Genomic DNA, 14,750 nt, shown 5'->3' on the forward strand with positions numbered 1-14,750 from the left:
TATTCTTTATGACACATACCCACCTTTCTTTTCTTCTTCCAAACTTTTGCCATTTTTAGTCTCTTTCTGCTTATTATCTTTCGAGTCCCAGGGAGGTTCAGGCAAGCAGAGTGGAATCACCCATGTGGGAAATGCTGCCCGCACACAGTGGTTAATGCTGCCATTTTACAAAAAAACGCACCTGGAATCTTTAACGGGCACAAGCAGTAGGCAGTGTTGTTCTACATCCCTTCCAAAAGCCAGCATGCGCCACGTCTCAGCGCCCCCGGCTATCATTGCACTGGCAGGGGTGTGTCACAGACTGGCTCTTGCAAACAGCTGCATTTTGGCAGAGCCCTGTGCCCACACGAAACTCCTTGACAGGCTCTGAGCATGCAGAGGGTTTTGAAGGATTGTTACCTTCCAAGGAGGCACAGATTGCAAGTGAAATATTGACCCCCCATTCAATGGAGTTTTGCCATTGACTTCCATGCAATTGGCAATTCAAAGTGAAATCCTACCATGATGTCCTGTGGATGGAGGTCTCGTCTGTCACACGGCCAGTTCGTTTTATTATTTCTTGAGGTTTATAGGGCAAAGCACCTACACGCTGGCGCTAGGCACTTTTGACTTAAACACACTTCAAAAACAGAACCAAAACAGTGGAAACAGCCCTCAAACCATACCAATCCATGTGACAAAATCACCACTCTCTCAATGATATTTACATGGCACTCATTCCCACAGGTATCTACCCTCACACTCCCAGTGAGGGCAGTGCTAATTAGCCTCATTTTATAGGTGGGGAACTGAGGCACAGTGAGGCTAAATGACTCACCCAGGGTCACAAAGGAAGTCTACAGCAGAGCCAGGATTTGAAGCATGCTCTCCCAAGTCTTAGGGCTGGTCTACACTGGGCGGGGGAGGGGGGAGAATCGATCTAAGTTACACAACTTCAGCTACATGAATAACGCAGCTGAAGTCGATGTACTTAGGTCTACTCACTATGGTGTCTTCACTGCGGTGAGTCGACTGCTGATGCTCCCCTGTCGACTCCGCCTGCACCTCTTGCCCTGGTGGAGTACCGGAGTCTACCAGAGAGCGCTTGGGGATCGATTTATCGCGTCTAGACTAGACGTGATAAATCAACCCCCGCTGGATCAATTGCTGCCCACCGATCCGGCGAGTAGTATAGACATACCCTTAGGCTACTGCTCTAACCACTGAACCATCCTTCCTCTCTGGAATTAGCCACATACAGAATAAATAAAACAAATACCCCACCCTCCCCAAGAACCCAACGTGATATATATGGCAATTTCCTAGACAGTCCTCACTGAATTAAGCTAAACCTTACTGATTTAAGTTTAAGTATCTTAGGAGTTCATTGTATTAAAAATGCAAATATATACGTACTATTGCGGGATTGTCTGTAACATCCTTGAGGAGGTGACCTGACTAATGTAAACTGCAGGAAGTGTTACAAACTTCCAAAGGACTGGTTCACAGTCATGCTGGAAGGACATAACAAGTGGGGTCCTGCAGGGGTCAGTTCTGGGTCCGGTTCTGTTCAATATCTTCATCAATGATTTAGATAACAGCATAGAGAGTATACTTATAAAGTTTGTGGATGATACCAAGCTGGGAGGAGTTTCAAGTGCTGTGGAGGATAGGATTAAAATTCAAAATGATCTGGACAAACTGGAGAAATGGTCTGAAGTAAATAGGATGAAATTCAATAAGGACAAATGCAAAGTACTCCACTTAGGAAGGAACAATCAGTTGCACATATATGAAATGGGAAATGACTGCCTAGGAAGGAGTACGGCAGAAAGAGATCTGGGGATCATAGTGGATCACAAGCTAAATATGAGTCAACAGCGTAACGCTGTTGCAAAAAAAGCAAACGTCCTTCTGGGATGTATTAGCAGGAGTGTTGTAAGCAAGACACAAAAAGAAATTCTTCTGCTGTACTCTGTGCTCATCAGGCCTCAGCTGGAGTATTGTGTCCAGTTCTGGGTGCCACATTTCAGGAAAGATGTGGACAAATTGGTGAAAGTCCAGAGAAGAGCAACAGAAATGATTAAAGGTCTAGAAAACATGAGCTGTGAGGGAAGATTGAAAAAAATTGGGTTTGTTTAGTCTGGAGAAGAGAAGACTGAGAGGGGACATGATAACAGTTTTCAAGTACATAAAAGGTTGTTACAAGGAGGAGGGAAAAAATTGTTCTCCTTAACTTCCAAGGATAGGACAAGAAGCAATGGGCTTAAACTGCAGCAAGGGCGGTTTAGGTTGGACATTAGGAAAAACTTCCTAACTGTCAGAGTGGTTAAGCACTGGAATAAATTGCCTAGGGAGGCTGTGGAATCTCCATCATTGGGAATTTTACAAGGTTGGACAAACTCCTGTCAGGGATGGTCTAGATAATACTTAGTCCTGCCTTGAGTGCAGGGACTGGACTAGATGACCTCTCAAGGTCCCTTCCAGTTCTATGATTCTATGAAACAATGAGCTTTTTACAGTTAAGTGGATTTCCCAGGAAGCCGCTTGGGGAAGATGTATGCAAATGTAAACTCCTCTAAGGAGGGAACCACTGACTGCTCATCACCTAGATCATGAGGACAGATCAACAAGGTCTAAACAGGAGAAAAGAGTGACTCACAGATTCATGGGTGTACTTGTTCTGAGCCAAGGCAGTTATGAACTTGTAACCACGGAAAAGCTCCAGGGTGGGGTTTGAAGGACTGACTCCTACCACAGGTGTTGTTGGAGTGATCTCTGGTAAGCTTATAGGCATGCATGTAGGTTCTCTTATTGTTGTAATAGGTTTTCTCTGATGTTTTCACCTTAAGAATAAATGTGCTTGCTTAGGAAAAGCTGTGTGGTAACAGAACTGTGGGAAGTTTTGCTGTTTATAGCCTCTGAAGGGAAAGCAAAACAGGCCTACTTAGGCAGTCTGACCTGCTGGGGAATTCACAGTGTAGGCAGGGAACTGGGCAGCCTGGAAAAGCCCTGGTCAGGAGGGAGAGAGGCAAGTCTTTGCCCAAGAGAGGTGACAGCTAGGGATCTGGAAACCTAAAAGTGACTGCCATTGCTGGACTACAGATGGGGGATACAGGTGCAGTTGTCCTGAACTCTAACACCATAACCGCCCAAAAAACTCCAACCACCAACAAATGCCAAAACTGGAGGGGAGTTGCTGCATGACCTGAAGATCAATAAATGGGCTATTTCAAACCAATCTGGTAAAAAAGTGGGGGAAGAGAAGCAAAGATTTCCAGTTTGGAGAACTTCACAGAAAATACCCTGCCAGCTTCACCCTCCCTTTTAAAAACCATGGAAACCTGCAGCTAGAGCACCCAAGCTGATCACAACGGAAGGGGACTCATATGTGGGGGGGAGGGGGAATATCTCAAGGAGGCAGGTCCGAGCTTAACTTCTGTAGTCAGTGGTTAAATCTATGAGGTTTCCATCCTTTGTTTCCAGTTGTTTTTAAATCAGGGGAGGCCAAACACTGGCTTGTATGGTACGATAACCCTAGACAACAAATGTCAAGTCAAAAATTCACCAGCTTATTACTGTTACTATTAATCTAAATAAATTAAAACAACTTGGAGGACAGTGTGTGGTTTCCAATAACCAAAAAGCAGATTTAAAATAACTTCATCTTTGCTTTTATGGCGCCTAAAAATATTAGACATATTTACTTCCCTGGAATACATCGCTTGCAAAATAAGCAGCAAATGGTTTAAAGAGAGATGCTCCAAAATATAAATCACTTACTGTCAAACAACATTCTGGAAAGTAAAATGAACCTTGCCAGAACTGTCAATGTTGATTTTCAATCTATCACATAGTTTAAACAGCAGTGATCACTTTCCCCCGTATGTTTCCCTGAAAAATGTCGCTATTTTTGAATTGCCCAAGGCTTAAGAAGTGTGGGTTTTTTTCCTTTCTTGAAGTCATAAGAAACAAGATAACAAAAAAGACATTGATATACTGCGCACACAGATTATAAATACACTTCAGAATTAACTCTATATTAGGAAGTGCAAACTACTGCTGCCTATTTGAGACAGACGGCCTGGTAGATAGTTTGAGGCAATGAGAAAGTAACCCACTGTTATTGCTTCACTTTTAACTAGAGCTATCATGGCATCTGAAACTGGAAAGTGCCATAGGCTGCTAGCTCTCACCCTAAGCCCTGATCCTGCAAATGCTTACACTCATGGTTAACTTTATGCACATGAGCAGTAGCTTAATTTTATGAATGTGAGCAAAGTACATGCCTAAATGTTTGCTGGTTAGGAGCCTTAGGATGTGACAAAACTGCCAATCAAACTGCCTCGACATATGGGTATCATAAGAAAAATGACTATCATGTGACATTGTAAAGTGCCATATTTATTCTCTTTCCACAGCATCTAGATCAAATTGGCTCCATTTACAAGTGGAAGGTTGATTTTTCTACCTACCAGGGCTGCAAGCTCACCAAGGGAAGCCTGTACTCAGTCCCTTCCATCAAAACCAATAAAGATTGTTCAGCTGGAACTTAGCTGTTATTTTGGTTGTTGATGAACAAGGCACAGTAGAAGCCAGTTCATTCATCCAGAGGAACAGGAGGAGTTCCTTACTCACGTTTGTCAATAAACTAAGCACGTGTGCCTGACAGTGTTTAAGACGCTGACCTGGGAGATGTGGGTTCAAGTCGTTGCTGCACCACAGACTTCCTGTGTGATCGCAGGCAAGTCACTTCACTGCCTGAACACCTTTTGAAAATCTGGCCCCAAGAACCTTTGAAAATTTGGCTCTAAGGGTGGAACGCGCAACAGGAGTTAAGTTCCTCACTTCCATAGACGTCAGTGTGACAAGGTGAGCATGAGATGATCTCTCTTATTGGACGAACTTCTGTTGGTGAGAGAGAAGTCCTCAAGCTACACAGAGCTCTTCTTCATGTCAGACCCCTCTCTCTCACCAACAGAAGTTGTTCCAGTAAGAGAGATTCCCCCACCCACATTGTCTCTCTCATATCCTTGGCCCAACATGGCTACCACAACACTGAACATTGAAATCAATGGAATTTAGGAACCTCACTCCTTTTGAGCATTTGAGTCCAACTGTACCTGAGTTCCCCAACCGTAAAACAGGGATAATAGCATTTCCTTGCCGCCCATGGGAGTTCTGAGGATAACTACACCAAAGATTGTGAGGTGCTCAGATACTACAGTAGTGGGGGACATATACATACCTTAGATGGATAGATATTGTCACCATTCAGGGCAATGGAACCTGTGTTTCCCCCCTCCATGGGCCCTTCAGGGCACCCACTCTAGGGTCCCAGTTCCTCTGCCATCATCTCATTTCACTTCCTCCTGATTTAGGTTTTTCCAGGCTACCTTGTACTCTGCCTACACTGTGATAATCCCAGCAAGACAGACTGCCTAACCTGGCCAGCATCTGTGCTTTGCTTTCTCTCCAAAGGCTAAGAACAGCAGTAATTGCCAGCTATTACAAGTTACCACACAGCTCTTCCTAAGCAAGCACATTTATTCTCAAGGTGAAAGCATTACAGAGAAAACATTAAAACAATAAAAGAACCTACATGCATGTTAACTAGCTTAGCGGAGATGACCCCCAACTGCAGCAAGGGCTCTGGTAGGAGTCAGTCCTTCAAACCCCATCCAGGGTTCTTCTGTGTTATAAGTTGTCATAAATATAAAGGGAAGGGTAAACCCCTTTAATATCCCTCCTGGCCAGAGAAAAAATCCTCTCACCTATAAAGGGTTAAGAAGCTAAAGATAACCTCGCTGGCACCTGACCAAAATGACCAATGAGGAGACAAGGTACTTTCAAAAGCTGGGAGGAGGGAGAGAAACAAAGGGTCTGTGTCTGTTGGTACACTGCTTTTGCTGGGGATAGACCAGGAATGGAGTCTTAGAACTTTTAGTAAGTAATCTAGCTAGGTATGTGTTAGATTATGATTTCTTTAAATGGCTGAGAAAAGAATTGTGCTGAATAAAATTACTATTTCTGTCTGTGTGTCTTTTTTGTAACTTAAGGTTTTGCCTAGAGGGATTCTCTATGTTTTGAATCTAATTACCCTGTAAGATATCTATCATCCTGATTTTACAGGGGTGATTCCTTTACTTCTATTTACTTCTATTTCTATTAAAAGTCTTCTTGTAAGAAAACTGAATGCTTTTTCATTGTTCTCAGATCCAAGGGTTTGGGTCTGTGGTCACCTATGCAAATTGGTGAGGATTTTTACCAAACCTTTCCCAGGAAGTGGGGTGCAAGGGTTGGGAGGATTTTGTGGGGAAAGACGTGTCCAAACTACGTTTCCCAGTAAACCCAGTTAGAGTTTGGTGGTGGCAGTGGTATTCCAAGGACAAAGGATAAAATTAATTTGTACCTTGGGGAAGTTTTAACCTAAGCTGGTAAAAGTAAGCTTAGGAGGTTTTCATGCAGGTCCCCACATCTGTACCCTAGAGTTCAGAGTGGGGGAGGAACCTTGACAGATGCTTTCCTAATAAAAATAAACCCAGATAAATGTTTGGTGGTGGCAGTGGAAGTCCAAGGACAAAGAGTAAAATAGTTTGTACCTTGGGGAAGTTGTAACCTAAGCTGGTAAAAGTAAGCTTAGGAGGTTTTCATGCAGGTCCCCACATCTGTACCCTAGAGATACATAAGTTCACAACAGCCTTAGCTCAGAATTAACCCACATGCATAGGTTAGTCTTTCCTTTATACAGCTTGGGCCTTTGATATTGAGATTCCATTAACTGGTGATCACTAGACAAGGGACCCCTCCTCAGGGCGTAGCTTCCAAAGGCTGGGGTTTTGCATAACCAGGAGATGGGGAATTTACATTCAATTTGTGGTAGAAGTTCGCCTTGCAAACCACTTGATACTGTTTGTCCCAAAAGTCCGTTCTTGTCTGGCACACTGTTCAATACAGTCCTCTGAAACTCATAACACTCCCCAAGGTTCGCATCACATCTCCCTCCTAGAGAGGTTACATATAACCCCATATAATACATAACCTTTGGATTTAATACAACAGACTCCAAAGATACTTAAACTGAATTCAGTACAGGATACTGTAAGAAATTGCCGTCTCTGTCACAGACACAGGGCTGGATTTTTGAAGGTATTGAGCACCTCATTGAATTGGAGCGCAGGAGTCGCACGTCTGAAAAAAAATCAAGGCCACAAAAAGCAGATGGCTTGACGACTGTGATATACGCCATCATGTGCCAGCAATGCCCCTCTGCCATGTACATTGGCCAAAGTGGACAGTCCCTACGTAAAAGAATAAATGGTCACCAATCAGACATCAGGAATGGTAATATACAAAAGCCAGTAGGAGAACACTTCACCCTCCCTGGATACTCAATAACAGATTTAAAAGTAGCCATCCTTCAACAAAAAAGCTTCAAAAACAGACTTCAAAGAGAAACTGCAGAGTTACAATTCATTTGCAAATTTAACACCGTTAATTTGGGCTTGAATAGGGACAGGGAATGGCTGGCTCACTACAAAACCGATTTTCCCTTTCTTGGCATTGACACCTCCTCATCAATTATTGGGAGTGGACCACATTCACCCTGATTGAATTGGCCTTGTCACCACTGGTTCTCCACTTGTAAGGTAACTCCCCTCTCTTCATGTGCCAGTATATTAATGCCTGCATCTGTAATTTTCACTCCATGCATCTGAAGAAGTGGAGCTTTTCACCCACGAAACCTTATGCCCAAATAAATCTGTTAGTCTTTAAAGTGCCACCGGACTCCTCGTTGTTTCTGTAGATACAGACTAACATGGCTATCCCCTGATACTAAGAAAGTCTTGTATTTATACAGGTAACTTCCCAGTTACAGCCACCCTAATTTCACCATTTTTTAAAGAAGAAATGAGGCACAGTGAGGCTGAGAGAATGGCCACAGCATTCTTGCAAGCAACAATCTTACTAGGTAAATTCCTTTCCTGTCCTTTACCCTTGGGCCCCCTCCCTAATATACTGCACACAATTATAACAAGACAAATTGCTGGGATGTGTTAATTACTATTATGCAGTGCAGAGGTAAGGCACAACATTATTATTAATCTGGGCAAGTGGTGCCCTCTCCCCACAGTGCCATCTTGAGGGACCTATGAGAGGTAGTTGCCTAAAAGCCTCAGCTGAGGTAAATGACAATGTAAAATGTTTGCCTGGTAACAATCTGACAATCAGTGGCTTCAGAGAGAAGAAAGATCCTTCTCAGAAGCCGCCCCCCAAATGTCTGCCTAAACTGGGGGTCCGACACAGACAGCTGGTGGGGACCGGATCAAGGAAGAGGAGAAAGTAACTGTGTCAGGGGCCTGAGAGTGACGTGCTAGGGTAAATAACTGCACTCTCAGGATAAGCCATCACATGGCCGGGGCTGCCCAAGTACTTCCACTAAGCCAGGACAAGCACAGTAGTCAGAGGACGGGAATTGGCAGCAATGGCTGTTACGTGCCAAAATAACTTGCAGGATCTGGGCCTCAGCTTCCAGCAGCAGGAGACAAGCATGTGAGTTCAGAAAGCAGGCAGAAACCAAGAGACTTCTCTGCCCTCAGTACGTGGCTAGTTAGGTCATTCCAAATGGCCACATTGTCAGAAATGCTCACCCCGTGCGAAGTGCAGCAGCTCCTGATCAGTCAGATGGGGACATTGCTATAATCAGTGCAGTGCCATTGGGCTGCATGGTGCTTTGTAGACATGTAAGAAAGCCAGGTTCCCTGCCCTAAGATAGCTGATATCATGCAATGTACCAAAATAAACAGAGTTCCCTTGACAGTCTTTCCTCTGTGGTTATAAGTATATGGCAAGTTACAGAGGCCTGGAAATCATGATCCACTGAAAAACTGGAGCAGTCTGACACTAATAGTGTAGCAGTTCACAGAGATCCACCATCTCTTTTAAGCCTTTTGGGGGAGTAAAACCTTTACACTGCATCCTGCATTCACAGCACTAGTGAAGCCAAAAGAATCACACTGAGATTCTCTTTTCTGGCCAGCGCATCAGTCTCCAGAACCTCTCGTCATAGCAGAATATTTCCAGTTCCATAAATGGAACCAGCAGCCAGAATGCACATTTAACCCGCTGATGAGTGTGTGCTACAGGTCCGCCTTCTGTACCTGGTCTACAGAGGATAGGACGCTAATACAGCCCCAGGTAGGGAGCCCTAGCTCAAGCAACAGTGACTCTTGCTTTGAGCTCGAGCGGTTCCTGGTTCAATCCCCAGAGTGTTAGCCAAGATGAGGGCTACCACAGGTGGCAGAACTGAGTAAAAGAAACCAGCACTGTGAATTTGGAGCAAATCTGCACAATCCCATGCTGGTCTGGGACACAATGCTACACTGAGCTATTTGCTGATACAGGTTTTTCTTACATATTTCCAAGCTGTTGATATTTGATGCCAATGGAGGCTGCAACCAAATGCCTAGAAGGAACGACTCAGGGTGTGGGTGATGTACACCAACCAAATTAGTGGTATACTAGCCAAGTGTTGGACGGAGCAATGTAATTTTAAATATATTTGGTGTGCATAAACAGACCGTAAGCTGGATGATTGTTATTTCAAAGGGGCCTTTGTATCACGCGGACCCTAAGAAAGGACACAAAAATAAAAGTATACACAAGTGTAAAAAAATTCATATGAAAGAATAAAGTCGTTTGTGCTGTGGGTGAAAGATTCCCAGACAGCGAGGGTGACTCCACAAATAAAACTGGCATGGACGGATACGCAATAAACAAAGCCCAGCTAGTATTGGATAGAATTGCGAGTGGCTGGGAATCCCTTAAAATTGGAACTGGACACAGGGTCTGCAGTGTCAGTTATCTCCTGGAGGGATTATGAAAGGCTATTTAGAGCCATCCACAGCTGTACACAGCTACAGTCTGTCTTGGGACATATTCAAAACAAGACACACAGCCAGTGCAAGTCCTCTACAGGGAGGCCGAACACAAAGGTCTGAAATGCTGGTTACATCTATTTGTTGTAGCGTCACAGGGACATCTGGCTCTACCTTCTTAAATTAGATTGGAATGACACCAAAGCAGGGTCGCAAACACACAATTATAGTAATACCTAGCTCTTACATGGCATTTTTCATCAGCAGATCTCAATGTGCTCTACAAAGGTCAATATTGTTATCTACATTTTGCAAATGGGGAAACTGAGGCACAGAGGGGCAAGTGACTTGTCCCAGCTCAGCCAGCAAACAAGACGGGACACATGCACCTCGTTTTGATCAATGCCTGTGCAGAATGACCAGTGGTATTTTGCATGTCACCTGCAACATAAGCACATTGAAATGTGATACACGTAGTGTGGCCAGGTGGCCAGTTTTTGACCAGAAAGTCCAGTTGAAAAAGGGACCTGACGGTGTCCGGTCAGATCTACTGACCGGACACCCAAAGTCTGGGTACTGTGGACAGGGGAGGCAGGGAGGCGCAGAGTCATCACCCTCGCCAGCCCCTACTCAGCCAGGGCCACCTCCTGCCTGCATTGGGCAGCTTCAGCTCCCAACTCCAGCTCTGCAGGTGAGTCCCTCCCGACCCATGCAGGGGGGAGGGGAAATGAGAAGCGAACTGGGGGTGGGACCTCACGGGGAGGAGGCAGGGCAGGACTGGGGCCTTGGGGGAAGAGATGAGGCAGGGGTGAGGCCTGAGGGGAAGGGGTGGGGCTGTTCTGAGGTGGAGACACTCCTGAGGTAACTCAGAACAACACGGGTAGGCCCAAGGGGCTGTGGTCACCTCCCAGGGCTACCACATCAGATGCAGCACTGTCCAGAATCTCTGCAGCATTGCACGGTGCCCTGACACATCCCCTCCCACACAGCCCTAGACCTGTCCTGCTGCTCACAGGAGGGATGGCAAGAGGGGCCTCAGGAGACAACCTTACAGCTGTCTTCTGCAGCCGCTGCAGCAAGGGAATCCTCGCCCTGCCCATTTCTGAGCCATCCTGATTATCACTACAAAAGGTTTTTTTTTCCTTCTGCTGATAATAGCCCACCTTAATTGATCACTCTCGTTATAGTGGGTATGGCAACACCCACTTTTCCATGTTCTCTGTGTATATATATATATATCTTCCTACTGTATTATCCACTGCATGCATCCGATGGAGGGGGTTTTAGCCCACAAAAGCCTATGCTCAAATAAATTTGTTAGTCTCTAAGGTGCCACAAATCCTCCTCGGTCTTTTTGCTGATACAGACTAACATGGCTACCCCTCTGAAACCTCTTACCTAGACAGAAACACTCCAGGCAGCAGCACTGGCCAGCCACCATCTGTTTTATTTTTTGGACAACACTGATTTTCAGCTGGGTCTCCACAAATCAGACCTTTGAGGATTCATTTACAGGTCAAAAGAAGCTGCCAGAAACAACATGCCAGGTTGCACAAATTGCACATGGGCCAAAACGTGTGGGCAAGAGACTTCCGTGGAGACCAAAAATGCATCAGAAGTGCTACTTGGCCATTGAGGTACACAGGAAAGGGCAAAGATGACCAAATCGGGTGCAAAGATACAGGGTGGGTTTGTCAGAGGTGGTTAAGGGAGTTGAGTACCCATCTCCCATTGAATTTCAATGTGCTCTGCGTGCCTGGCCTCCCAGGGGTTCTTTTGAAAATCCTGGCGTGTGTGTGGCCAACACATACCTGTAGCCAACGTATTACAGAGACTCCTTTATTACCAGTGGCTACATCAGCTGAGTTACAACAGAGAAATCAAGCTCCTTTGGCAGTTTCCCCTTTGCACGCAGAAGCAGAGCAAGAACTAGATACAACCCACCTTAAGCTGATACAGGCCTCCTGGTCTACCCTGAAAATTGATACTGGCATAGATATGTCAGTTGGAAGGGTGGGAAAAAACCATGCTCCATGGGACACAGCTAAGTCAACCTCAGCGCAGACACAGCTATTCCTACAGACGAATGCTTCTCCCAGCATAGCTAGCATCGTTCAGGGAGGTAGGTGGTGTTACACCACCAGTAAAAAAACTCCTTCTGTGGGCAAACGCTGTGCCCACACAAGGGGGTATGCTAGCATAGGCTCTGTAGTGCGGGCAAGGCCACCATTCAGCAGTGTCAATACACTTCCCCCAAGGAGTCATGGACAGGTCACCGAGGGATTTTTTCCAAGAAGCAATACCCATTGAGAGAGAGTCATTTACCCTCCCCTCTTTGGTCAGATAAATACACTTAGACTCTATTTACAGAGCCATTTATTCAGTATAGCGCTAAACTTACACCGGGGTGACGGTACAAAAAGGCAGTTCTCACCATTGGTTCATTATACGTAGCGTGAAAATTTTTTGAAAGCAAAGCACAAAGGTGTTGGCAGAGCGACATTCCCGCCCTCCCCCCACCCCCACAGCAGTGTGGTGTCGTGGGAGTGACCCACCTTAATTCTGCCCCCCAGCTGGGGCAATATTGGGTACAATTTAACAGCCCAGGCCAAGGAGAAGCCAACACATACTAACAAAATAGCACGTCCCCTTTCACCAGGGTTTCAGGACAGGAACAATCACAATACAGTTTATAAGCTCCTTACCACAGAACACTTGTGGAGCATTCCCAAACTTAAAATTCACCAAGCAGAGTAGCTGAGTTTAGTAGGACTAATCTCCTGCCGCCCAGAAGAGGAAACCCCCACATGTTACACCATGTACAACTTCTACTCCCCTTCAGTTTGTTCAGTTTCATCTTCCTGTCTATATAGCCCAGCCCTAGGGCAGGGCCTCCTTGAGTACAGTCAGGCTGTCATAGAATCACAGAAGATTAGGGTTGGAAGAGATCTCAGGAGGTCTCCGAATCCAACCCCAAAGCTGAAGACTCCAGCTTGTCCTTTAAAGGGGCAGTACACAATTTCATGTGTGGTTAGCAATTCTGGGGGAAGGAAACTAAGATACTGGACTGAGTTACAGAGCTCTTATGACTGAGCGACAGATAAGATAGAACAAACAAGGATTTTCATATGGATTGTTCTCCGTGGTTCTTAATAAAGTTTGTTCAAGATATTTGTGTGCTGTGTGTGTGTGTGTCTGAATGTGAGTGTGTGTGAGTGAGAGAGAGAAAGCACACCCAAAGAAAGTTTAAAGAGTACATACTAGGGCCAAGGGTGGTGTGTTACATAAAAGTAGTAAGTTGGATGGCTTCATTATAGATTGAAAGTCTGGTTAGTTCTGAGATTGGTGTTTTGCTGGTACCTTACAATGAGGATGCACGGTCAACTAGGCTCTCCCGTTTTGCCTTCTCTAACTTCTGTTGTCCCCTCTCTCTTTAAAATGCTGTTTCACTAGTGGAAATCTGTTTTATAAGTTTTGTTATATTCATGCACTGCATAAAGAGCCCAGAACATTATTTATGCCAGCAATTAAGAAGTGGCTTGTTTGCCAACATCTCAGACTGGCTGGTGTGAAATTTAATTTGTGCAATTAAATCCATGGATGGGGAAGCATGAAATGCACATTTTGAATTAATGTCAAGTTTTATCGTAATACTTAAAATAATATTCAAGAGGCAAAGGACACCTGAATGAAGTATTCAAAATTATGAAAGACATCAAGAAAACTGATCGGTCTTTCCTTTGTACTTTGTCTCATACTATGGAAGAGTAAGGACATTTGATGAAATAAATGACTGGTAAATTGAAATTTTTAAAAAAAGCAATACATCGCATAAAGCCTAGAAAGTAATGCCACAAAGTGCAGAATTCAGTGTCGCTGCTGTATGCAAGTCATTGCACACATTTATATGCAAACTAAGGTACAGCTAAGGCAATAAGTGGATCACCTGTTACTGTCAGGAGGAAATTGTTGGCCATGCAGGCACACACAGTGAAGCTATGTGTATCATAGAGAGGATTTTACCTTCCTCTTGAGCACCAAGTGTTGGTCATTTCCTGAGGCATGAGACCTGATTAGGGGCTGGTCTACACTACCACTTCAATCCATGTAACTTATGTCACTCAGGGATATGAAAAAGCCACTCCCCTGAGCGACACAAGTTACATCGACCTAAGTGCTGTCCACACTAGTGCTATGTTGGCAGCAGACGCTCTCCCACCGACATAGCTTCCGCCTCTCGCTGAGGTGGAGTAATTATGCCGACAGGAGAGCTTGCGCCAGTGTAGCAAGGTAGTGAAGACTAACCCTAAATAGTAACTTCTATGTTCCTCCACATTTAAAAAAGATTCTCATATCATTTCAAATTTCCCCATTACATAGGTGCCAACTTCCCCTCTTCCCTGTGGGTGCTCGACCCCCCCACCCTGCCTCCGGCCCTGCCCCCACTCCACCCCTTCCATGAGGCCCTGCCCTTGCCTTGCCCCTTCCCATCCCTGCCCCGCCTCCTTTCCAACCCCTTCCCCAAAGTTCCTGACCCAACTCTGCCCCCTCCCTGCCCCTATTCCAACTCCTTCCCCAAATCCCTGCCCCAGCCCCACCTCCTCCCCTGAGTGCGCCATGTTCCCGCTCTTCCCCCTCCCTCCCGGAGTGTGCTAATGCCGCCAAACAACTGTTTGGCAGCAGCTGGGCAGGAAGTGCTGGGAGGTAGGCGGAGGAGTGGGGACACAGCGCGCTCAAGGGAGGGGGAGGAGGGTGCGGGGAGCTTGGCTTCCAGTGGGTGCAGAGGACCCACTAATTTTTCCCCATGGGTGCTCCAGCCCCAGAGCACCCACGGCGTCAGTCCCTATGTGCCATTATACTCTATCTTGGGGCATGCCTCATTTTGGTCCTTTG

General features: G+C 45.5%; 1 protein-coding gene across 1 annotated transcript in view; it reads right to left on the bottom strand.

Annotated features, from left to right (window-relative positions):
• Nucleotides 1–14,750, bottom strand: part of CRHR2 (corticotropin releasing hormone receptor 2) — a 246,317-nt gene that overhangs the window by 203,922 nt on the left and 27,645 nt on the right. The window lies entirely within an intron of this gene.

The sequence above is a fragment of the Lepidochelys kempii genome, chromosome 2 (assembly GCF_965140265.1).
Source record: "Lepidochelys kempii isolate rLepKem1 chromosome 2, rLepKem1.hap2, whole genome shotgun sequence".
Classification (NCBI taxonomy): domain Eukaryota; kingdom Metazoa; phylum Chordata; order Testudines; family Cheloniidae; genus Lepidochelys; species Lepidochelys kempii.